Raw genomic sequence first — 27,553 nt, forward strand, 5'->3', positions numbered from 1 at the left:
TCTGTGCTTGCTTAACAGGTCAGCTGGGGCCTGGCTGGTCTTGGATGGCCTCACTCACATGTCTGGCAGTTAGCTGGTTGGTGGTTACGGGGTCAGGGGCGACTGGGCCCCACGTGTCTCTCATCATCCAACAGTTTAGCCCAGCTTATTCATACAGCCCTGTCAGGGTCCTCAGAAGGTGAACGGTCATGCACGACACCTCTTCAGGCCTAAGTTCAGAACTGGCCCCACATTATTTCTTCCACATTCTATTGGCTAAGGTAAATCACAAAGTCAGCCCCGATGAAAAGAGTCATGAACAGATCCTCCTGAGGGGAGGAGTTGCAAAGTCAAATTAAAGGCATAGAAATAATGAGGACAATTTTACAGTCTACCCCATTATCTTTTAGATATTGGCTCCAGATAAGTTTCCTCGGGTGGGGGGGGAGGGGCTGGGGGCGGAGCCTATCACAGGCCCATCTGCCTAGATTAAATCACACTATTATCAACTTGCTTTAGGAACCACTTTTTCACTGTACTTGTCACAGTTGGAATTTCACATGTATTTGCATGATTGTTTGCTTATGCTCTACCCTAACTCCCCCCGCCCCAACACACCCCTTATTCCCAGGCTTAGAGGTCAATATAAAGCCAACGTCCATCTGTGCACACCATGGTATTCCCAGCACCTGGCACAGAGTAGGTTCTCACTAAGTATTTGTTTAATGAATTGTTTTACTTCCCACTGTGTTATTTTTAGAATATTCTCCGTCTCCTAACAAAATGCTTTTTTAAAAAAAATATATTTATTTATTTAACTGAGCACTACACCCAATGCAGGGCTTGAACTCACGAGCCCGAGATCAAGAGTCACATGCTCTTCCAAATGAGCCAGCCAAGCCCACCCCTAAAATGCTTTTAACAAGTGACCTTTTGCTTCTTTGGGGGAGGCAGCCAGACGATGTTGAGTCCTGTCCACCTCACAACACCCAAGTGATAAAAGTATTATCACATGGGACAAAGAAAGAAAGAACTGCAGAGGGAGCCCCTGGGGGCCGGAAAGTAGCTTTACACTTGACATATAAAGACTCACAATGGGGGCTGTCTGGCTTGTTCAGGCAGCAGAGCACCCGACTCTTAATCTCAGGGCCATGAGTTTAAGCCCTACGTTGGGTATAGAGATTACTAAAAAAATTAAAAATAAACTTAAAAAAAAAGAGACTCCTACGGGGTCTTCTCGTTCACTGAGCAACACACACACACACACACACACACACACACACGAAAAACAGAAGGTTATTGGGAAAAAGTAATGGGTTCTATGGTAGACTTGTTGAGTTGAAGGCCCAAAGAACTCTCTGGGACAGAGCTGAAGATTGGAGAAGGAAATTTGGGAGCTAACCATGGAAGCATGGTAGTAACTTCCGCCATAGAAGTTACTGAGAGTGGGCCAGGAAGGGAGAGAAGGCTGGTGCTGAGCGGTACTCAGAAAAATGAAAGCAGAAGGAAGAAACAGCCGGTCTCTGATTAAAGGGGGAAAGAGCTTTAAGAAGGAAGATGTGGCCAAATGACACCAAACCCAGCCAAGAGGTTAAGAAGTTAAGGCAGAAGAGAAACTCATCTCAAAATGACATATGCAGTTAATGTCACAAATTCTTTTTCCTCAAAAGATTATTTCCACCAATGTGTATATTCTAGAAGTCTTAAATTTATATTTGTATCACTTGCAAGTTGCTTGTAACTTACAAGCACTTCAATCCACATATTGTCCGTTCTGTGAAGGAAGTTCTCCTTTGAACGATTAGATAAACCCTGGTCAAATTCCTGTCCCCTTCCCCTGTGCTATTTGGCCTGTCACTAATATGCATGTGTGAAGTTAGTTATTTTGATCATTTTCATTGCCACTCATATCAGTAAAAAATAAGTTTAGCTTAAGTATAATAAATATTATACAATTGTACAATAGTACAATTGTACAATACTTATTGTGCAATAAGTATTATACAATTATATAAGTATAATAAGTTATAGCTTAAGTATAATTTATTCCCATATTCCACTTAACTTCAATGAAATATCATTGGGTCTAAATACCTGTAAGAAGATTTTTTTTTTTTAATTAAAAAAAGCAAGACTATCTAATAAAAGCAAATAGGGAACATTAGATCTCTATCTCCAAGTGAAAAGACTCCAGCCAAACCTGCTACAGATCCATTCAGTTGTTAAATAAACGTTGACTACTGGGCTATCCACCGAAAATTGCATAGAATTTTCTCTGGGTTCTGTCTTTTCAGAGAATTATAGTACAAGCACATTCTAAAAACAATGAAAGCAGAGGAAATACTAAACAAGAAATATTAAATGAACGAGGTGTTACTGATGCTCACGTCTCCTTCCAGAGTTTTCCAATGTTGAGCTAATCATAAGGGTAATTACTCAGCAATTTTTAAAGGCTTTCTAAAACTTGTTTTATTAAAAGGCTTTTGGGCTCATTATTTCTTGTTTTTTTTGTTTTTTTTTTTTAAGTTTCCTTATTTATTTTGAGAAAGAGAGAGTGTATGAGCAGAGGAGGGGCAGAGAGAGAGGGAGAGAGAGAGAATCCCAAGCAGGGGCCATGATGTCAGCACAGAGCCAGATGTGGGGCTTGATCCCATGAACCTTGAGATCACAACCTGAGTTGAAACCAAGCGTTGGGTGCTTAACAGACTGAGCCACCCAGGCTCATTTCATTTTTTCATTTTCCTATGTTTTTAATATAGAATCGAAACGTAACACTATAGGATATGGGGTATCCTATGGACGGGGGCCTGACTCCCACCTATAACCAGACAACTACATAGGTAATTTTTTCAAAAAGTTCCAATGATTGAGACTCTAGCTTAAGACTGATATTTCTATTCTTGTGTATACTTGGGTTTGGTTTTTGGCTTTGCCATAGATGTGTTCCTCAAGAGAAAATCCATAATTTTACTGCTGAAATGAAGCAGAGATTTTGTTCTCCAGACCACCTATTATGTAAACGAAGAAAGTGAGTCTTCAAGAGATTAAGTGATTTGCCTAAGATTGCGAGGGATTAGAGGCAAAATTGAGACGAGACACCAAGTCTTCTACCTCCTGCTTTTCCCATCATACCACAAAAATATTTACAGTAATATACAAATCAATTAATAAACTGAATGTTGTTTTAACCTAATAGGATAATACTATCTAAGAAGAATAAATTTTTTTTTAAGCTTAGGCATTTATTTCGAGAGAGAGAGAAGGAGTGGGGAGGGTCAGAGAGAGAGGGAGAGAGAGAATCCCAAGCAGGCTCAGCACTCAGTGCAGAGCCTGAGGTGGGGCTCCGACCCGCAAATTGAACTGTGAGTTCACGACCTGAGCTGAAATCAAGAGTCTGATGCTTAATCAACTGAGCCATCCAGGCGCCCCAAGAATAACTTTTTAAATAAAGAAACCTTTTTAAATGTTGCTGTTTGCATGCCATTTTGAGGTTGTATTGTTTATTTGTTTTAACGAGGCACATCAGTAAAAGATGATGTTGTATTTCAAAGGAGTTCATCAGAAAACATTTCAATATATACACTCAACCAGAGAGTCTGGTAACATAATTTAATTTAACAGTGAAAATGTTAATGAGAACTTGGTGTTACCTTATGGCGAACAAGCACTCCATGTCAATGCCATGTTAGTCTGTTAGGAAATGGATAGATTGTGAAAATAGCCACAAATTCTTTCCCTCCCTGCATCCACATTCTTGTGAAGTGTCTTCACAGTTTCTCTCATCGGGAGACTTGATTCTGGGCTCGTCCATGTGACTTGTTTTGGACAATGTAACGTTAGCAAACCTGACAGAAGGAGACACTTGAAAAACACTTGTACAGGGGCGCCTAGGTGGCTCAGTCAGTGAAATGTCCGACTTTGGCTCAGGTCATGATCTCACGGTTCGTGAGTTCGACCCCCGTGTTGGGCCCTGTGCTGACGCTCAGAGCCTGGAGCCTGCTTCAGATTCCGTGTCTCCCTCTCTCTCTGCCCCTCCCCCATTCACACTCCCCTCTCTCTCTGTCTCCCAAAAAACAAACATTAAAAAACATAATAAAAGAAAAGCACTTTTTACTTTAGGACCTGCTCTCTCGCAGCTCCTGAGGACTCTTCTACCAGCATGTGGAAAGGCCTGGGATATTCTACCAGATAATACAAGACCAAGTTATGTGGTCTCAGCTAGGCCATGAGCCATCGAGGCTGAGCCTCCAAGAATGATTAGCTCCCAGTGCTACCTAGAAGCTGATCCGTGAATGAGCCCAGTCAAGACCAGCAAAACTGCCTGAGCCGAGCTCAATCCGAATCGCTTATCCATAGACTTCTGAGCTAAAGAAATTTTTGCTTTTTTGAAGCCACTATGTTGTGGGGTGGTTTGTTACACAGCAAGGGGTAACTGATACAAGGAGAGAGAACAAAAAAATCAGATATATTAACGGTTGCTAAACAAGACTAAATGAAAAAGAAAAGAATGTTATTTTTCTTATCTGAGATAAGAAACTGAAGCACAACAAAGTCTCACAATTTTCTCAAAGGTCACATTTTTAATATAAATAAAGATTTTGAAAAACGAAAAAAATCTAGATAGCTTACGTACCAACCGTGTTCTAATTACTACTCCAGACCTGTTCCAGATCACCCAGAATACTATAGTTCTATCATATTACTAAAAGTTGATTTGGATTTTGGTATGCTAATTGCTATCATAACTAAAAATTCTAGATCATTTAGGCTATAACCAGTTGGGCTGTGAATTAGTTGAAGGGGATGTTTCCTTAGGTGTGGGAGGATATGTTACTACATTGGATGTAACTAAACTTTACTTTTCATTGTTTTAAAATTATAATGGGAACATGGAGTTTTTCCTTACTGTTGGGTTTTCTAAACTCTATATATTTTCCATTTATCTTTTTATGGGACTTTTTTCAGGCAAAACTCAGTCTTCCTCCTGTGGTTCTTCACTCTCACATATTCCTATTGGGAATTTTTCCCATCTCAAGCAATTCTATGACACCACCTGGTTGTCCTACAATTTAACTCAATTCTGACACTATCTACATGGAGATGACATCAAATCCCACAGATTTAGGGCTCAGTCCCATGAGACTGGCTCCATTTTATTTGCCATTCACAAGTGGTAGGTCTCCAGGTTATCGACAACTCCTGTCCAATTTGACTACAGATTGGAGGCTCCCATGGCCTTCTCCCCATTGGATTTGATTATTTGCTATAACAGCTCACAGAACTCAAGGAAATGCCCTCCAACATTTGCCAGTTTAGTGAAGGATGTGATAAAGGATACAGATGAACGGCCAGATAAAGAGCAAGTCTGGGAGGGTCCCGAGCATAAGAGCATCTGTCCCCATGGAGTTGGGGTGCATCACCCTCCTGGCACGGGGATGTGTTCACCAACCTGGATGCTCTCTGAGGCCCCTACTATTGGGGTTTATAGAAGGCTTCATCATGTAGATATGATCAATTATTAACTCCATTTCCAGCCCTTCTTCCCTCTCTAGAGAATGGGGGGGGTGGGGATGGGGCTGAAAATTCTAAGCTTGTGACCATGATTTGGTCTTTCTGGTGACCAGACCCCATCCAGGAGCCTCATTAGAGTCTCATAAAGACTCATAAAGAGTCACCTCATTAGAACAAAAGATATTGCTGTCACCCGGGAAATTCCAAGGGATTTGGGAATGCTGTGTCAGGAACCAGGGTCAAAGACCAAATATTAGAACAAAAGGTATTCCTAGCACTCTTAACACTTAGGAAATTACAAGAATTTTAGGTCCTCTGTGCCAGGAACTGGGGTCAAAGACTGAGTATTGAAACAAAAGATTCTCCTAACACTGCTTTTATCAGGGTCTCAGGAGGCCCGTGTTAGTAACTGAGGGCAGAGACATATATATATATATATATATATATATATATATATATATATGTGTGTGTGTGTGTGTGTGTGTGTGTGTGTGTGTGTGTGTGTATACATTTCTTATTATTTCACAGGCTTACTTTTGAGGAAACCATGAAAATCTTAACATCCCTGATTTTCAGTTCTTTTATTAAACAGAGCAAACAATATCGAGATAATGAAAAACACGAATTAGCCAGAATTTAATTATAAGATATCTATCTGTACCAATCACACCTTCTCTTTGGAATGATTTTGCCTATTGAACTCTCCTCCTGTATTTTCCACTGTGGACCCTACCTCTATTAAGTCACAAAAGCAACAATGCAAATTCCTGGCTATCTGTGCAATTTAGTTGAACAATTGTCTAATTATTTTTTTAAGTTTATTTTATTTTTTTTAGTAATCTCTACACCAAACATGGGGCTAGAACTCACACCCTCGAGATCAAGAGTCCCATGCTCCACCAACTTAGCCAGCCAGGTGCCCTAGCAATTGTCTAACTCTTATTCAGAAACATCATTCAACTGGACAAGCAGTTTTTCATGGTATTGCATCCTCTGCGTTAAGAAAAATAGCCACATTTGTGGTAAAATGCTTAAGGTGTGGTGCTCTTGTAGTTTCCTAAAATAGTCAATATAGCAGCAAAATTTATGGAGACAGACAAACAGCACTGGGTAAATCTAAACTTTGAGACTGGATTAATTTTTTTTTTTTCAAAGTATCCTAAATGGAGAAGCAACATGTACCGTAGTGATCCCTGGATGAGAAGGCAGACCTTTCAAGGTTAGAAGGCGTGATGTCATGCATGGGAGTGTTCCAGTGAGGCATCAAGTTCAGAGACAATGAACACAAAGACCGAATGGATGGTGTCCTAAGTTGACCGTGAGGGTGATCAATTCAGGAATGGCATTAGGAACGGTCCTTACCCCTTGTCCTTCTCTTGTTTTGCTTAGTGATGGGCGACATTGCCTTAAACTCAGATTAGAGTGGAGACTGTGGGTGGTGGACCTGAGAGAAAAGTAGCACCCCAAGATAAATGGTAACACAAGCAACGGGGAAACCCCAACACCTACACGGCAAGCTGCTGGTGCACTTCACACAGCAGCATGTTGTCTCTTCCCACAATCGCCAGAGATAAGCTCCCACAAGCAGAGCGAATGATCACTTACAAAGGGAGGGAGCTGGAGAACCAATACTCCATCCTTGCTGTCTTCCTTTCCTCTGATCCTCCCCACTGGCCAAACTTGATCGTAAGTCAGAGGGCAAGGAAGCCCACTCACGAGGTCCATACCGATCAGCCTCACAGGGAAGAGCACAATGGACAAGGACAAGAGAGGACGTAGACAAGGGCACTTGATTGGCTCAGTTGGTAGAGCATGTGACTCTTGATCTTGGGTTTGTGAGTTCAAGCCCCATGTTGGATGTAAAGCTTACTTTAAAAAAAAAAGCAAATAAATTTTAAATTTTTAGATAGAATAAGTGGATCAAACGTCTAGGTTACAATTTTGGTTTTTATTTGTTTATTTTTAGAACTTTTTTTTAATGTTTATTCATTGTTGAGAGACCGCACGAGCGGGGAGGGGTGGAGAGAGAGGGAGACACAGAATCAGAAGCAAGCTCCAGGCTCCGAGCTGTCAGCACAGAGCCTGACGTGGGGCTCGAACCCACGGACCATGAGATCGTGACCTGAGCCAGAGTCGGATGTGTAACCAACTGAGCCACCCAGGTGGCCCTAGGTTACAATTTTAATTACAACATTTCAAGAGTACAAATACTTCCCAAACCACTAGAACCCAAAAGTAAAACAAAGCACATACTTGATCCATCCCACCTTACGGTAGATTGCCGGCAGCGGGGCGGAAATAGTCCCTCACACTCTGTACACCCGACCGGTTACAATGATACTTTGCCATTACCCCAACTGATGGAGTTTCCTTCTCTACCCTCCAAATCCAGGCTGACCTTGTGACTTGCTTTGACCAGCACAAGTGATATTATAGGTCTTCCGAGCTCAGGACTCATGATGCTTTGCAGCTTCCGCTATCACCCTCTTGGAAAAGAGCCGTAGCTGAAGAGACCCCTTCTTGGGGATGGGAGACCACGTGCAGGGAGAGGTCTCGCTGAGAGTCGGCACCGACCGCCAGACGTGTGGCTGAGGTCTTGGTTGAGCCACGAAATAATTGCACTTGCATGAGGGGTCCCAGGCAGGGCCAGCAGAAGAAGAGAAGAACCCTCCAGCTGACCCAGCCCGAAGGACCGACCCACTGAAACATAAAACAAATAACCAGGTAGTTGTTTTGAGTTTGAGAATGGTTCCTTATGCAGCAGTATCTAACTAACAAATAAAATGAAAGGGCATTTGAATGGCAAGCAGAGAACAAATCGAGCACTGCTGTTTGCGAGAGTTACAACACCCAAAAATCCCAAAATAAAGGGATATTGACTTGATTCAAAAAAATAGAAAAGACAAGAAAGGAAACCAAAAGCCAGTGTGCTAAGCCAAAAGTAATTAAAATCAGAAAAAAAAATTAAAAAGGAGAAATCACTTAGAAAATAAAGGATATTTCGTACTGATAAATGTCATTTTACCAGAAAGATGCAAAAGTCATGAACTTTTATACATCGATGTTGTAGCTTCAAAACGTGTAAGAACAGCTTTAATATAAAAGAAAATTTGACACAACGCAAATAGATTAAAAATAAAGACGTGGAAGATTAAACTTACATAATCAATAAACTTAATTGAAGAGACGCATTTTAAGAAAATCTGTCCCGGGGCAACCGGCTGGCTCAGCTGGTGGAGCACACAACTCTTTCAGGTTGTGAGTTCAAGCCCCACACTGGGTGTGGAGATTACTAAAAAAATACAAATAAGGAAAAAAAGGAAGAAAGAAAAAGAAAATCTGTACCAAACATGGAAAAATGCATTAAGTAGTCTTATTGGTCCCCATGTGTATGTATTATTCCCAACAGAAAAAATACAGATCAACAGCATGTACCTACCAATGAGATTATTTAAAGGCTAATTGTTTTCATGTTTATTTAGAGCTTTTCATTTTTGACAAATAAAATACTACAGGTACAGCAATCCCTTCTTATCCCCCTTGCCTCTGTCCCTCCCTGAAGGTAACAACTATCCTTACTAAAAGGGTGAATTTCTCACTGCTTTTATGATTTTTTTACAGATATATGTCTCCAGAAATAACATATGGGGTTGTTTTATGTATTTTTAATATATACCTTGTAAAGGACAAAAAAGCTTTTCCTTTCTCCCCCTAGCTTCTCTGTCTGGGGCCCTGAACATTAAACTAACAACAGACAGATTAACAAGAGTTTATTCATGCGCCTGGTAGAAACTCAAGGATGTGTAATTCAAATTGGGTTAGAACTTGTAGCTTATACAGCATCTTAACAAAGAACAAAACATTTGTAGAGACGTGATGAGACCAAGGAATAGGGATTTGGGCTCTTAGGGGTGGCAGACCCTGGGAAGGTAAATATACGTGAAAAGGACTGGAACGTAAAGGCGGTTGAGTGAGATTGTTCATGCAGAATCCTCTCTCGGCAACTATGTGACGTGTTAATTAATTAAATAGCGTGGTAATCATTTGCTATCTATCCATCTATCTATCTCAAATCATTACGTTGAACACCTTAAATTAACACAATGTTATATGTCAATTATATCCAAATAAAACTGAAAAAAAATTTTTAATTAAGTAAACCACCACCACCAGCAACAATAGCAAGTTTCTTTTTCTGATACTGGAGAGAGAGGCACCTTTACAAATGGAAACGTTTGTCATGATTTTAGCCAGATTGGGGCAGAGAGCTTTTTCTGTGTCTGCTGTTCTGAATTTACATAAATGTGTATCTTCCTGTGATACTTTATTTAAACGCTTATTCATTTATTTATTTATTTATTTTGAGAGAGAGTACATGGGTGTGCCCACGTGTGCGCACATGGGGGAGGGACAGAACGAGGGCGAGGGAGAATCCCAAGCAGGCTCCACACTCAGGGCAGAGCCTGATGCGGGGCTCGATCCCACGGCCTTGAGATCATGACCTGAGCTGAAATCAAGAGTCAGCCGCTAAACTGACTGAGCCACCCAGGCGCCCCTTACTGTGATATTTTTTTAATTCGAAATAAAGTAGCCAAGCCATATCCCTTTATTTTTTCCAGCTTTACTGAGATCTATTCGACATATAATGTATCCATTTAAATACATAACGCCAGGTTGATTCATTTTAGCTGCTATGAAGTCTTCAATTCAGTTACCCATTCTCCTACTGATGAATATTCAGGTTGCTTCTAATTTTTGGGCCCATTGCAATCATTCCATGGTGTGCACCTTTGTACACGCTTTTGTAGATATATGTAGAAGCATTTCCCGGAGAAGTAGGGTTGCTGAGTCATAGAGAATATCCATTTTCAGGTTCGTTAGTTATTGCCAAATTGTGCCAAGTTGCACCAATCTACCTGCCACCAGCAGTGGCTGAGGTTTGATGCCCTTACATCTCAACCAAAACTTTGTATACTTAGGTTTTTAAAAATCTGTGTCAATCTGATGGAAGAGGTGTGGTATAGTTTAGTTGAGCATGGAGTCCTAGATTGACAGTTACTTTCCCTCCATAATCCATTGTCATTCGGTACCTACTGTTGCAAATGAGAGACATGTTATCAGTTTACCTGTCATTCTTTTTTATTTATTTATTTTTTTAAATTTTAGACAGAGAGAGCGAGCAGGCACGAGCAGAAGGAAAGAGAGAGAGAACCTCAAGCACGTTCAATGCTCAGCACAGAGCCCAATATGGAGCTCAGCCCCACGACCCTGAAATCATGACCTGAGCCAAAATCCAGAGTTGGATGCTCAACCGACTAAGCCACCCAGGTGCCCTTACCTGTCGTTCTTTTTGGTGACTTATTTATCTATCTTTAATATTTTTCCTTGTCTTTGACATTATACAGTTTACAAGAACATGATTAGCTGTTGATATTTTAATTCATTCTGCTCCAGACCCGGTATCCTCTTAGAGTCTTCATAAGCTTCTGAAAAATTCTCAATTATTGTCCTTTAAACCATTGTCTCCTGACTTCTGTTTCCAACCGTTTGGCAAACTGGTACAGAATCATTTTTAAATGAGAGGTAAAAGTAGGAAAAAATATATTTCAAAAGGACATTTCTCTGTTGTCGAGAAAGTAAGGAAAAACAATGAGAGTCCACAAAATGCTAGAGAGCACGATTTCACACTCAAACCAGCATTGAACCCGAGAGTATCTGCAGATCCCAAATGGCCCAGGATCTGAAGGGCACACAGAATAAAGGGTCAAACTAGGGGATGCCCACAAAAGCCAGGACCTTTCCCTAAAGAAGACATCATAAGTGGGGGAATTAGAAAAGATATACTTGTGTGTTTAGGCTTTGGCTCTGGGTAGAGTAACAGGAGATCAGCGTGTTGTACACCTGAAACTAAGGTAGCATTGTGTGCCAACGGTAGTTCAATAAAATCAAATGAATAGATAGACAGATATTTTTTAAATGTTTTTATTGGGGCACCTGGGTGGCTCAGTGGGTTAAGCGTCCGACTTCGGCCTAGGTCACAATCTCGCCGTTCCCAAGTTTGAGCCCCGCGTTGGGCTCTCTGCTGACAGCTCAGCCTGGAGCCTGTCTCAGATTCTGTGTCTCCCTGTCTCTCTAAATAATGTTTATTTATTTTTGAGAGAGAGAGAAAGAGAGAGAGAGAGAACATGAGCAGGGAGGGACAGGGGGGCGGGGGGGAACAGAGTATCTAAAACGGGCTCTGTGTGGACAGCAGAGAGCCCGATGTGGGACTCAACCCCACGAACCGTGAGATCATGACCTGAGCCAAAGTCAGACTGTTAACCGACTGAGCTATCCAGGCACCCCTAAATAAATATTTTTAAAAGGGGGTGGAAAAGTCTCCTGAGCATTTGGAGCCATAGTGTGCACTCACCCAACGCGGGGAGCCAGATTCAAACTATTTCTATAGCAAAAAAGGCCAAGCTGGAACCCTCTCTAGAAGAACACCTTATAAGCACAGGCCTCATAGAATGTCAAAATGCAAAGTTCCAATCCCACAACTGTGTTAACACCTTGAGTTTAGCCCGGTGAAATCCATTCCAGACTTTTGACCTCCAGAACTGTAAGATCATAAATTCCGTTGTTTTAAGCCAGTAATTTGTTGCACTCCCCACATTCCCGTGCCGGGTTCTCTTGGAGGGACCTCTCATGTGATCCAACATGAGAGAGAATCAGGCCCTTGGTATGCCACAGCATTCTGTCAAGTTTACTGTAGTTTGTTACAGCACGATAGGAAACCGAGTCTGGCAAAAATGCTTACATTTTCCCATGGACTTGGCCGATTCGCAGGAAGTAGACCGCCCCATCCCTTACCTACATGAATGGCAAGCTTTTTATGTTTATTTCTTTATTTTGAGGGGGGATGGGCAGAGAGAGTTGAGGGAGAGAATCCCAAGCAGGCTCTGCTCTGTCAGCACATTGCCCAATTCCAGGCTTGATCCCAAGAACCGTGAGATCACGACCTGAGCCAAAATCAAGAGTCAGATGCTTAACCAACCGAGTCACCCAGGGGCCCCTCTTTCTCTTATCGTTTTCATGGGCGGGGCAGACTTTTGAGGTCAAGCTTTACCCACATAGCTCCGTTCCAGCTCTCAAACCAAGGTCATGATGCCTAGGCTTTAAAGACCTTAGCAGACCGCCTCTCGGGCCTTTTTCCCATCAGCTGTGGGAAACATGGCAAACGTAACCTCATTCTCACTTAAATCATTTCATTCTTTATTTCTGGCCTCTGGAGAGTTCTTTTTCATTTCAGCTGAGCTATTTACTAAAAATATTTTTTGTTATATTTCATCCTTCATTTCCAAGTAACTGCTAGGTTCAAAATGGACATTCAAAATAAAATGACAAACTACTTAGAAAAGAGCAAACATGAGAAAACGTTAAAACTATGAGATACCGGCAGACTGATAACCGGAGAAAAATGTATACACTTAGCAAAAGGCACATATCAGAAAAAAAGTAAGGTTAAAAAGATAGAAAACATCTACCCATTCAATGCAAGAATGAAGGAAAAAAATAAAATAGTCCACAGAAAGGAATTAAGAAATTTAAAGGCTAGAATTGTACCAACAACAAATGAAACAGAGGAAGTCGTATAATCAATAAAACCGGTAAAACTTTTTTGAAAGGAAGAATAAAAAGCTAGAATTTTGTCAGATGGAATCAAGAAAAAAAACAAAACAAAACAAAGAAAATACATCTTGAAATTGCCTGTAACTACAGGCATAAAAGTTATTAATGTCAACAGAACACTAGGTAGAAACCTATACTAATAAACTATGAAACCTAGGTGGTTACTTTTCTAAAGATATGAATTAATTTTCCAAAGATATGCATATTATCAAAATCTAGTCAGGAAGATAGAAAACTGAACAGATAAATGACTACCCCCCATAATACCCTGAAATAGGTGCCAGAAGAGTTTTATGACTGGTTTCTGTTATACCTTTAACAAACAAGTGAATCGCATGTAAACCTAAGGAAAAAAAAAGAAAAAAATCCCGATGTAACTGTTATCAAAACCATGTAACATTTATTAATAAGAATTGTCATCTTAGGGGCACCTGGCTGGTTCAGTCTGTACAGGGTGCAACTCTGGATCTCTGGACGGTGGGTCCGAGCCCCACGTGGGGTTCAGAGATTGCTAAAATAAAGAAAACTTAAATAAAAAGAATTGCCATTGTAGACTAAGTACAGTGAGCAGTGCTGCTTTTAAATTTAAAGTTTACTTATTTATTTTGAGGGAGAGGGCGAGCACAAGCTGGGGACGGGGAGGGGCGGAGAGAGAGAATCCCAAGCAGGTTCCACACTATCAGCCCAGAGCCCCGCGTGCAGGGCTTGATGCGGGGCTTGATGCGGGGCTCGATCTCATGAACCAAGAGATCAGGACCTGAGCTGAGATCAAGATGGTTCCAATATCAGAAGCCCCTACAGCCACTTAAATGACGAGTAGATGGGCTAAAGTCTGTCTGAGACCTCTTTGCTTCTAGTTCAACTTTACCTCTGGGTAGAGTCATCTCGTGTGCCTAGTAGAAGATAAGAGGATCTACCAGGGTGACTATTGTTGTGAGCCTGATACTCTAAACTGTGGCCTCTCACCATGAAAGGATGAAAAGAATGCCTCCATCTTTCAGTCACCTGCTTGGGAATTTGCAAGAGCCCCGAGGAGAAAAGCTCCCCATTTCCATGCATTTCCATCTTGTCCTCGATCTTAAAGTAGAATTCTTTCATAACTTTGAGCTCTCTGATGCCCTCAGACAAATGCTTGTTCTAGAACTCCTACCACCCCCACCACTCTTCCTGGTTCTAGTTTCCTCCACAAGAAGGAAACTAGACAGACGCACCTAATACGTCACTTTGAGAAGGGGAAGTCTTCTCACGGGGCATTTTAAGGACATATATTTTTGTAGTTCAAAGCAGCAGAAAACGCAACTAAGCGTAATCAAGGGTTTATAAACAACACACAGTCCACAAGAATTGGACTAACGGAATATAAAAAGCAAACATGTTGCCCCAAAAAACACTAATTCTTTTTTTAAGGTGACTTGGCAGGCTTCCAGGGACTTATGATTTGCACCTAGTCTGTGAGGAACTAACATAAACACCATTTCTTCCTGCCAGAGTCATATGCTCTGGTCAGAAATGCAAACACCTTACTTACACCGTGAAGCTCCCAAGAGACCCACACAATTTTCATCCATTGATCCATTCATTCGTTGCTCTTAAATATGACTTGCTCCCTGAGCTCATGAACAACACAAGGTCGACTTTCACAGAAAAGTGGAATCTGGTTGATGACAGTTGCTTATGGTTGTGGATAAATACCGCTTTTAAGAACACAAACGTTATTGCCTTTGATTAAACCAGATGGTCCTTTGATCCTTTGATTAAACCAGATGAAAAAAGAATTATCATCATAAGCCAATCTCACTTACGAACATAAATACAATAAAATGGTAGTAACCCAGCAAGCAGATTGTTACATGTGTAATATCATTGGAAGAAAATAAATTCCACTGACAAAAGGGAGGAAAAAAAATATTTAGAAGTAAACCTAACTGGGGCACCTGGGTGACTGAGTTGCTTAAGTGTCACGTCGGGCTCTGTGCTGACAGCTTGGAGCCTGGAGCCTGCTTCGGATTCTGTGTCTCCCTCTCTCTTTGCTCCTCCCCTGCCCGCACTGTCTCTTTCTCTCTCTCAAAATAAATAAGTAAACATAAAAAATATTAAAAAGAAAGAAAGAAAGAAAAGAAGTAAACCTAACAAGAAATGTACAAGGCCTATGTGAAGGAAATTATACATCTTTACAAAGGCAATAAAAGAAAACTTAGATAGATATATGTGTTCTTAGATATATATGTTCTTAGATATACAGACATATATGTTCTTAGATGAGAAGTTGCTATGTTGTAAAGTTGTAACATTTCAACTTAGTCTGTAGATTTAGTGCAATCAATAAGACAAGTTCATAAGAAAGAGAAAATGTTTGGGGCACCCGGTTGGCTCAGTCCATAGAGCGTGCAACTCTTGATCTCAGGGTTGTGAGTTTAAGCCTCACATCGGGCGTGGAGTCTACTGTAAAAAAATGCTTAGGTATGGCACAAAAGTTTTGAAAAAAATCCATCTTACTGGAAGACTTGACCAACCACCTACCGAAATACAAAAATACAGTGATTTAAACATAAAATATCAAGAGAAAAATAGATCACAGACGACTGGAATTGCTGAGTCAAGGCATATTCCCATCTGAGTGCAAATTTAAATTCTAGCGTGTATGTCCTTTGGTTACGTAAACTGGTCTCCGTCACCCGGCAGAAGAACCAAGCTGCACTCAGAGATCTTGGAAGGAAGGAGGTTTATTTTACACCAGTGGGCCCAGAGATCATTCTCCAGAGATCTGAGCCCAGAGCATCAACAGAGGGGACAATTTATAGCCCGTTACTTCCGCATTCCCCTTTAGTAGTAATTTGGCGCCTGAGACAAGCAGGGTGCGAACCAGAACCCGGAAGGGACGTCTTCCTCTTCCGGCAGGGACTGAAATTCCCTTATCAGTCCTGTTGGCCCTCATGTAACAGATTTTTCCCTAACGCTTTTACATCAGTTGGTAGAGAATAGTCTGTTAAATACATAGTGCTGGGACATTACCTCTTACCATTGACCAAAAAATAAACTTCAGAGGAATTAAGGAGCTATAGACATTTTTTAAAAAGCATAGATGTATTCTCAATATATATAAAATCGTTTTATAATGTTGGAGAAGGGAAGTGGACAAATTTGAGTATTAAACAATGAAAAAGATCATTAAAATAAATGACCCTTTAACCACTGAGATATTTGCAACATGTATAATATATGAAGGATTAAGACCCAGAATAAAGCACTGCTACGGATCAGTAAAGAAACAGGAAGAGTATGAACAGGCGATGCACAAATTAATAAGTGTATTTAACGTAATGCATATTGCTCTGTGCTCCAGTCCTGAAGGATTTATTCCCCCAGCTGCTGAGGGGAATGGGGGGTGGGATTGCTGGCTGACTGCCCTCAGCTGTCTGCCCTCTCTGGAAAAATGCTTCTTGGTGGAAAAGAGCCGCCTCACCTAAGGGTTTTGTACCTTCCCAGGACAGCCTTCATCGAACGACTGGGGGAGCAGGGATTATCAGGTCTTGGGCACCATGCTGTAACTCAGAACAACTCCCAAGGGCCATCATAGCTTCAGAGATCACCAAGACGTCAGCTCAGGCCTGAGCTGAACAGCCCAACTTTCCCTCTGCCTAATCCTGCTTCCTCCCCTCCCCCCATGGGTGTTAGTCAAAACAGCACTCCCTAATAAATGCAGGCGCCCACATCTCTATCTCAGCATCTGCTTCCCAGGACTTGACCTACAGCAGTCCGTAAACATGAAAAGATGACTTGGCCCAATTCTAATTAGGAAATGCAACTTAAAAAAAAAAAAATCAAAGGTCCTATTTTGCTTACTAGATTGGCAACATTTTCAAGGACAAATAGCATCCAGGGCTGGGGATGGTGTGGGGAAAAGAGTATTTCATAAACTGTCAGGGGGGCACCTGGGTGGTCCAGTCGTTTGAGCCTCCAACTTCAGCTCAGGTCATGATCTCACAGTTCCTGAGTTCAGCCCCATGTCGGGCTCTGGGCTGACAGCTCAGAGCCTGGAGCCTGCTTCAGATTCCGTGTCTCCCTCTCTCTCTGCCCCTCCCCTGCTCGTGCTCTGTCTCTCTCTGCCTCTCAAAAATAAATAAAACTAATAAAAAAATTATAAACTGTCAGAAGGTGAACTGGTATATCATCTTGGCAAAGCAATTTGCCATAATCTGTCAATTCTACCTCTAAGTACCTATCTTAGAGAAATGCTAGTACATAGGTACAAATGGGCATATAAAAGCACTTCACTGAAACATTTTTTCATAGCGAAAAACTGCAAACAGCAATATACGTGCTGTTCTGTAATCTGCTCAGCAATCCTTCCTTTGGGAAACCACCTCTTTGCATCTACTTAGTACAGGGGGTACTGTTAACCACAAGAGCTCTGTGATGGTTATTTTTATGTGTAAACTTGCCTGGGTTAAGGGATGCCCGGATAGATGGTAAAACATTTCTGAGTGACTATGAGGGTGTTTCTGGAAGAGATTAGCATTTGAATCAGTAGACTGAGTAGAGAACCCCCTCCCCCAAAGCGGCTGGGTATCATCCAATCCTTTGAGGTCCTCAATCGAACAAAAAGGCAGAGGAAGAGTGAATTTGCTCTCTGCTTGAGCTGGGACAATCCTCTTCTCCTGCCCTTGGACGGCAGTGTTCCTAGTTCTCAAGTCTTTGGACTCGTACTGGGACTTAACACCATTGGCTCCCTGGTTCTCAAACCTTCGGCTTTAGACTAGAACACCACCACCAGCTTTCCTCATGATGATGGAGCATAAGACAAGCCGACTACCCCCCAAACCCCTTCTTCCACCAAAGTGGGATATTTGTAACATTCCTACAAATGTTGGCACCCCTGGCTGCCCAAGAACAAACGAAAGGGAAAAAGAGATGGTTAACTAATAGAGATCACAGTCATGTAGGACGTGAGTCTCTATCAGTTTTTTGTTTTTTTTTTAAATTTTTTTTTTAACGTTTATTTATTTTTTGAGACAGAGAGAGACAGAGCATGAACGGGGGAGGGTCAGAGAGAGGGAGACACAGAATCCGAAACAGGCTCCAGGCTCTGAGCTGTCAGCACAGAGCCCGACGCGGGGCTTGAACTCACGGACTGCGAGATCATGACCTGAACCGAAGTCGGCCGCTTAACCGAATGAGCCACCCAGGTGCCCCTCTATCAGTTTTTAATGTCTTAGTAAATTACAAGAAAAAGGCAATCTTATCAATAGCCTAATCCCCAGAAACTTACAGATTCAGTTTCCTGGAGCCCCAACGTCACTCTCCCCTCCAGAGTGATGTGGGGAACAAAGACAAGAAGGAAATGGGAGGTAAAATTAAATTTCCTTATAACCTATACAGCCCAGGTCCTTGAGACAGGCAGAGTGACATTCTAGGAGCTCAGCCGCCTTGAAGATAACACTTTGGACAAAGGACAAAAGGCAACCTTAGCTTAACATTTTCCCAACCTCCAGGATCCTGTAAGCCTATTTTAACATATAAAAATTCCTTTGGAAACTTCCTTTATCTCTACCTCCCCAGATATACGATGGCAATCATCCTCCAAGCATACGGCCCACTGATAGACATCTGAAGGGTCTCATGACTGAGGTTTTACTAGACAGGAATAAATGACTTTTTCCTAACACTAGCTAGCCCCCTCAAGGTCATAGAAACCTGGCTTCCAAAATTCCTTAGAAACTTAGGCTATCCCCAACTCCCTCCTAACCTAAAGGCACGTAATCAGTCGCTCATCGCAACCCCAGTGCAGCATTTTCTGCCCACAGGTCCTGTCCTTTAATAAAATCATCTTTTTGCACCAAAGACATCTCAAGAATTCTTTCTTGGCTGTCAGCTCCAGACCCTCACCACCACTCTGGAACCACATCAACGAGGCTCCCCAGCCTCCATAATCTTGTGAGCCAGTCCTTCATAATCAGCTTCTTTCTCTGTATTTTGTCTATATCTATATATCTATCTCCTCTGGGTTCTGTTTCTTTGGAGAACGCAATTCCTACAAACCTCTTCCTCTAGTGGGGCACAACGGTCCTGAATTGATCTCAGGGTCCTGAATTCAAGCCTCATGTTTGGTATAGAGCTTAATTAAAGAAAACACAGGGACGCGTGGGTGGCTCAGTTGGTTAAGCGTCCGACTTCGGTTCAGGTCATGATCTCACGGTTTGTGAGTTCCAGCCCCGCGTCGGGCTCTGTGCTGCCAGCTCGGAGCCTGAAGCCTGCTTCAGAGTCTGTGTCTCCCTCTCTCTCTCTGACCCTCCCCTGCTTGCACTCCGTCTCTCCCCCTCTCTCTCAAATAAATAAATAAACATTAAAAAAAGCGTCAAAATAAATAGTTCCTTAAAACCCACAGTGAAGGTAATAGTGTCGAAAGCCAAGGCATTTGCCTGCAAGAGCTAAACTTTTCAAAATAAAAAAACAATATGTAAGAAGGTTTTTGTGCAGCTCAAAGCCAAGTGTCCCAAGGATTTGAGTATAAAGTTTATCCTTAAATAACAGTTTGGGGTGAACACATACCTTTTAGAAGGAGATAGGATAAAAATACTCTTAGTGGGGCTGGGAGATTTTCTCAGAGTAAGAGAGCAGCAGAACGGGCCTCCAGTGTGGGTCGGGAGGCGTGCTGGATCAGAAAGACCGAGGCCTGGACTGTCCAGTGTGTCCCACGAGGCTGAAAGCTGCCTCTGGAAGAACAGGGCAGGACCGGGACACCAAGTAGTGTGGATGGACTCAGGTTCCAGGCAGAAGGGTCAGGGCAGTCCAAAGCCCGGGGGATCCTCGTAGGGAGGTGGAGGTGATGGATGGGGAAGGGCAGACCAGAAAGGAACTGGAATCTGGCTGAGAAGTTTCCAGAGCACGAGGCCTGAGTACAAGAGACTGCGGGTCCATGGAGGTCTCCTGGGCGGTCATCCCAGGAGTTGAGGATGCCTGCGATCTTCAAGGGTCTCCGCCCCCAAGCGGTAACATAGAAGCCACCAGCCCTCTCCTAGGGAGAGGGAGGTGGACCTTCACTGAGTATTTACCTAATAGAGGAACTGAGCTAAGAGCTAAATGAAGTGCAGGCCGGAATAAGAAAAGGACAGCTTTTTTTTTATGCATGAGATTTGTGATAATGAGACCAGTCCTTGTTGCTACAGTATGGAAGGATCTCTAGGGCACAGCGTTAAGTGGAAAGGAAGCAAGTCGCAAAGCAACATGTAAAAGCACATTCCCATTTATGCAAATGGCAGTAGAGAGGAAGTAGAAGGGGGAACTTTCCCTTTTTAGTCCCTGCCTTTCTCAAGGTTTGAGCTTTTTGTATGTAGCTACTTGTACAGACACAACAATGAAATTTAAAAATGCTGTGATTATGCTGCATAAACACTTTTTGGTTTTGTTTTTGTTTTTTTAACTCAAGCACCACCGTTTCTGGACTGCCTTTGGTTCTTCCCTTCCTCCCCCCACTGAGTCTGACGGAGTGGTTTTCCAGGCACACCTACAGCCTTGCCGTAGCACGCAGGCCATACGGTATTGAAAATTATTGGCTCATGGGTTTCTCTTCGCCACCAAACTCTGAGCTCCTCAAGGGCAAGGCATGTGTCTTATTCATCTTTGTGCCCAGAATCTTTTTTTTTTTTTAATGTTTATTTATTTCTGAAGGAGAAAGAGACAGAGCGTGCGTGGGGGAGGGGCAGAAAAAGAGAGAGGGAGACACAGAATCCAAAGCGGGCTCCAGGCTCTGAGCTGTCAGCACGGCCCCGACGCGGGGCTCGAACTCGCGGACTGTGAGATCATGACCTGAGCCGGACACTTAAACGACTGAGCCACCCAGGCGCCCCTGTGGCCAGAATCTTATAGGACTTCGCCATAGACGTGATGAATGAATGAAGAAAAAAGGATAACAAACCTATTTCTGACTTCAGATTAGTCCTTGAGTCCTATTTTATCAAGTATTAAAATATCACTTTTATGACCTACATAAAATTTCAGTATGGAAGCTGAAACAGAAAAAGCCCAAATTAATAAAAGAAAAGCAGAGTTCCTTATTGAAATTTAGTTTTCCGACAACTCTCTAAAGAACCGTGTCGTATTTGAGAAGAAAGCACAAAGGGCATGAGTATTATGAATGATCAACAGTCTCCTATCTTTCAAATTCAGGCCTAGAATTTTATGTAACCATGCTTTCATCTATAGCTTCCTTTTAGCGTAACATTTGGATGTTAGCAGGCACTAAAAATACCTAAGGGAATTCAAAGGAGCTCTTCTGAGTCTAAGCAACCGATGAAGCCCAACTCTCCTCCTTTCAAGACTTTAAGAGACTGGGACGCCTGGGTGGCTCAGTCGGTTGGGCGTCCGACTTCCGCTCAGGTCATGATCTCACGATCTGTGGGTTCGAGCCCTGCGTCGGGCTCTGTGCTGACCGCTGGGAGCCTGGAGCCTGCTTCAGATTCTGTGTCTCCCTCTCTCTCTGCCCCTCCCCCGCTCAAGCTCTGTCTGTCTCTCTCAAAAATAAATAAACATTAAAGAAAAAAAAAAAAGACTTTAAGAGACTTGGGAAAGTGACTGAGACAGGTCTAGATGAGGTGACAAATAGCAAATTGTTATGCCTGAAAGCAACCAGAACTTTGGCAACCAAATTCAAAATTGAAAACACTCAGGCGTGGAATTCTGAGGTCTTTGCACAGGTAACCGAGAAAACGCGCTGGATTGGCAGACTTATGGACAACCCTCTAGGGTAAAACTGGGGTGTTAAAACGGGGCTCCCCAGGCTCGGGAGAAGGGGTGTGAGGAACACAGATCTGTCTGAGAGGTGCCGTTGCAGGGCTCCTCCTGGCCCATTGCTCCCGGGCTGCTTCCGCTTGGGGGGGTGGGGAGGCCAAAACAGCTAATTTTAGGAACCGAGAGCGTGGAGGCGGAAGTAGAAACAGCCTGGGCAGGAATGGGAATCTCACTGGCACCCCTTGTTCTGCTTTCCCACTTCAGTTCTTCCCCCTGGGTTGATGGACTGGCCCTGCACAGCGTTGACCAACTCAGACAAGAGGTACTACAGCAGAGGGGGGCGGTTGTTTTCTATCTTCCATTTGGTTTTCAAGGGCAGCAAAGACCATGGGAAGCATCCCCTCTCTGACTATTGGAAGCAGCAGTGGGGAGAGCGCCCTGGTCTTTAGGCTGAGCTCAGGCTCTATTCGTTGGATGCATGTCAAATATACACATCAATTAGTTCTCTGGGTTTTCCTTGGTGTGGCATCAATATAGAACACACTGTATTTTAGAATTAAAAATACCACCATTAAAGCAGACGTTGGGTGGGATTTCTCTTTAAGTGCCTTCTCGTTAAGAGCAATAGGCAGTTAAGCCACAGCGCCCCTTGACTGCGGGCACGTTAAAAGCACCAAAGCAGGAGCAGCTGAGATCTCCTGTTAGGCATTCCTTTTCAAAGTGAGGCCAAGTTTGCGCTCTCTCCACTCCCATCCACCGTGAGATGCTACGGGCCCTTAGAGATGAATTTGTCCCCTTAAAAAAAAAAATCTTTATTGTTAAGGCTTTAGTCCAAGCTGTTAGAAATAAGCCCATCGGTCCAGTCAAAGGAGGGATGCAGAGTCTCACAGCCCAGTGAAGCAAGGCTTTAATCATCAACGTTCTTGCAAGAGCAGGTGTCTGGGGGACAGGCACACTGGGGGCAGTTACAGCAGACGATTTATCCCCTAGCGTGCAAGTCCCTCCCCTGGTTCCTCATTGGCTGAGCACTACAGAGGTTACAGGCTTATCCAGAGGCTCCTAGGCCCATGTAAGGCGAAAGGTAGTCTGATTGGGGGGCGCCTGGGTGGCTCAGTCGGTTAAACATCCGACTTTGGCTCAGGTCATGATCTCACGGTCTGGCTCCGTGCTGACAGCTCAGAGCCTGGAGCCTGCTTCAGATTCCATGTCTCCCTCTCTCTCTCTCTGACCCTCCCCCACTCGCACTCTCTCTCTCTCAAAAATAATAAACATTAAAAAAAAGTAAATTTAGGGCCACCTGGGTGGCTCAGTCGGTTGGGCGTCCGACTTTGGCTCAGGTCGTGATCTCTGGGTGCTTGAGTTTGAACCCTGCATCAGGCTCTCTGCTGACAGCTGGGAGCCTGGAGCCTGCTTCTGATTCTGTGTCTTCCCCTCTCTCTGCCCCTCCCCCACTCCCACTCTGTCTCTGAAAAATGAATAAACCTCAAAAAAAATTTTTTAAAGAGAAATTTTTAATCAGTACTGTGATTGGAATAAATGTACCTTCGTTGAGTTGCCGCAGAGACTCTCCGTCCCTCCTTTGTTCCTTGGCGCATGCTCATGGCAAAGCCTGAGAAAATAAGCCTGAGAAGCGGAGAGGGGAAGAAGAACCAGGAAGTGAAGTATCTAAGGGTTTGGGACTCCATTATGAGGGAGGGGGGCCCGTCCTTTTTTCCAGGGGTTGTAAACCTGTTAGCTGGGCATCACAGCTTTTATTTGTTGTTTCTGAAAGTGAATCATCTCTTGTACTTTTCACACAAGCCACCGTCACTTGGTGTGATGGTTTCCTTATGTGTCTCTCCCATTTGTCTCCTGTGTGGTTTCCTTACTTGTCTCCCTACTTTGATATTCATGTTCCCTCAGTTTCTTCTAGGAGCCACTGAGGTCTTTCTATAAATAATTAGCTCCTGTTGCTCTTAAAATTCAAATTCTTGCCAGGGTCTCAGTGACCTGACCCCTGCCTTCCTTGCCGGCGCAGGCTTCTTCTGGGTTCTAGAACAAAAGTCGTCACACAGCAGGGCCCCTCTGTCCACGTCACTTTTCACCTCATTCTTCAGACGGCTGACTGTTTCTCATATTTCAGGCTTACATATCTTTTTCTCAGACAGGCTTTCTCTGACATTCTGCCTGTTTTCTACTCCTGCATCAGGTTTATTGCCTTCAGAACCTTCATCACAATCTGCAGTTATAGGATTATCCGTTTACTTGCTTCTGCTCTGTATCCTCTCAGACGGTAAACTCTATGAGGGAAGAAATTACGTGCAGCACCCAGCATGTTATCTAGCACTCAAGAGGCACCATCAATAAATATTAGCTGCAAAAATGCGTTTTTCTGAAGTGTTAATGGGAAAATAAGTAACTGAGGAAAATCCCAGCCACCTTCACGCGAGTCAACTTAACTCATGCCACAGCCATATGGGGACGGGGGCAAATTCACAGACACCTTGCAGGACTTTCTCTCCCCCCATTATAGGGTCCTTTCCCCCCCCATTATAGGGTCCACACAGCTGGGGTCACCTAGCTTCCTACTTCTGAACATTGTGGACTTTCTTCTTAACCAGGAAAAAAGGCGCAGGCTAAAATCTGATACCTTCAATCTTTTCAGTTAGCCTTGGCTTCCGAAGGTCACATAGATTTGTATGGACATCGTTGACCAAAAAGAATAGACCCTCCCTCTTCCTAGAGTATTTGAAAGGCTCCCTTAAATGCTGGGCATTCTTATTTTTAGAAGCTTCACCCTTCATTGTATCAAACATATTAAAAGGAATTCATAACCCACAGTTAATACAATACTCTGGCTGTAAAATATTTGGGGCGAGATTTTTATAATTTTTCTCTTGGAATTTTCGGCTATGACTACCTTTTAATTGGTGGCTATTATCTTTTTTAATCAATCATTATATATACTTACAAAATAAATGCTAAGTGACAAATTGCTTGTAAATGCAGTGACATTTTTTACTAAATTGAATAAAATTGACTGTACTGTGTAATGTTTTGTCGACAGTTAACAAAATGCTTACTATTAATGTTGATTTTACAGTTTTCTTTTGAACTCAGTTTTTTTTTTAAGATTTTATTTTTAAGTAATTCTGCACCCAATATGGGGTTCGAACTCACAACCCCAAGATCAAGTGTTGCATATTCTACCAACTGAGCCAGCCGGGTGCCCCTGGATTCATTTTTTTTTTTTTTTTAATCTGAACTCAAACTTTTTCTAAAAAAAGAAAAAAAAGAAAGAAAGAAAAAGTCATAGGCCCTAGGCATTGGGGATATGATGTCTAATTGGTAAGATAATCCTACCTCTGTTTTCCTCATATTTGTAGCCTTTCTTTTTCTTAGGGACTCAGTGAACTTCCCCTCCTCCTACATATCGGAAAACAGACTGTTCCAGTACAGATTTAGTTCAACATTCCCAAAATTATACCATCACTATAATAAATAGCAAGGAATAACTTAAAAGGCTGTTCTCTTATAGGAATGAGCTAGCATGTTAAATGCTATTGCTGTGTTATTTATTTAACCAGGAAGGCGGTTGCATTAAAAAACACATTATAAACATAACACAAACGAGTTTTAGAATATTTAGAAAATCCAGAAATATATTTTTTAACATCATCCATCATCCAAACTGCACTCCTGATATATCACCCTTCACAGTATTGATGTATTTTCTTGTGGTCTTTTCCATGTATACGCACACATAGACACATTTTATAATATTAAAACCATACTTACATACAATTGTGTATCCCATTTTTTTGCACTTAATTTAACCTCTGATTATTTTATGTCATTACATTCTCTGAAAGTACTACTTTTATTGGTCGCATTAGAGCCTGCTATTTAGATCTTTGTAATTCAATTAATTGCTCTCCCAATGTAGGAAATTTCTGTTTCTATTCTAAAGGTTTGCATAACAAAGATATGCCATCAGAGGTTGCCTCCTGTCCTCCACAGAGTTTCCAAGGGGGGGGGGGGGGCGGCTGAAGTTCTCACCCTCTGGCTGGGGGACTGGAAGAGAAAGTGAAGCAGGCTGGGACACGTTACCCTCTATGCTGGCTCCTTTATACCCAGTCTTCTCCCAATCCAATCTCCCTAGGTCAGGCCAACAGAAAATCTGCCAACTTAGTGGTGGATTCCTGGAATTACTGCCACTGTCCTGGAAGTCCCAGCCAGCTGCAGAAGCCAGAAAAATCACTATCAATATTTCGCTTGGGTGGACAACCCTACCAGCTGGTGCCGAACCACAGCCAACCCAGGAGGGGTTTGGACAACCCAGCTAGACCCTCAGAAGAACTCCCAGACGGCAAGCTGGGCTGCCTCATGTCAACCCCGCCACCCCCCCAACACCAAAGGAAGAGTAGTAATTCATACGTCACAATTGAATTCTTGGATCCCATTCATTATGTTTTGTTTGCGTTCAACTGTATGCATTTTAATAATGGTCTTCCAAAGTAATACCATTTTGAATGGCAAGGCTCTGGATGACACTACGTTAGACAGAATGGAATTGTCCCACATCTTGCTCTAATTTCCTTCTAGAGCAATGAAAGGCATAAAAGTTTCCAAACAGCATTACAGAATTCCTCTTCTCAATGAAAAATTCTAATTGGAACTATTCAATTGAGGAAGTATTTTTTTAATTCTTTTATGGAAGGGGGCAATAAAATATAAAAGCATGCACTTATTTCCACCTTCATTTTTGGTGTTGTATACCTTAGTCAACATTACCCTTTCCCCATGCTTTTCTAGCATAGTAAATAGAATTGGTTATGGTAAGAAGACTTGGTTACGGTAAAAGAAAGTAACAGAAATGCCACAGCAACAGGAAGCAGAAACGAGTATCTGCCTTTCAGTCTTCCCGATATTTCCTTCCTTCTTCGTAATGAACTTGGCTGCTGGAGCATTTCTTGCAGCTGTGATGGCCTTGGCATCTGGATGAACAGCCCAAGAGGCCAAATGCAAACCAAGGGGAGCGGCAATCCCCTTTGACCAACATAACCACATGTGTCCTCAGATTGAATTTCCTTGCTCTTCTTTTTCTGGCCATGGCTCTGGTCAAGACCATTGCTAAATGCAAGTGGTTTGGGTGCTTCAACTCTGCCTGACCAGACATAAGCTGCCTGAATTAGGTGCTGAACCAAAGTCATGTGCGTTGATTCCTTATTGCACAAACTCCAAGGAAAATAGTGATCAAATTGCTAAGTTGCTAAATCCACATAGCATCTAACCCTCAGTTTTAAATATTACGCCTAACCTAACCTAATCTCCCAATAAAGTGTTCTAAAGGAACCTGGCACAAACATTTCCTGGGTGTGGAATCTTTATGTGTAAGTTTGTTGTGAGAGACGACAATTCACTTTTCATTTATCCACCAAAACTTTGCTGTAGGTGTTACCAGAAAGGGAGTCGGTTAGGTTCAAGAATAACAGAATGAGTACCATATGGGTCCTGCCTTCAAGATTGTTTATTGTTTGCCCACAAATCAGGAAATCTCTTAAATCTAGATCTCAGTTGACTGATGTGTATAATTTGAGAACCGGATTCGGTGTTTTCTGTAGTCATTTCTGTGACTCCAGAATTCCCACATCACACACACCCTCTGCAGAATACAAAGTTCATG

This window comes from Panthera pardus, unplaced genomic scaffold (genome assembly GCF_024362965.1).
Source record: "Panthera pardus isolate Hobbes unplaced genomic scaffold, ASM2436296v1 HiC_scaffold_6, whole genome shotgun sequence".
In the NCBI taxonomy this organism is placed as follows: domain Eukaryota; kingdom Metazoa; phylum Chordata; class Mammalia; order Carnivora; family Felidae; genus Panthera; species Panthera pardus.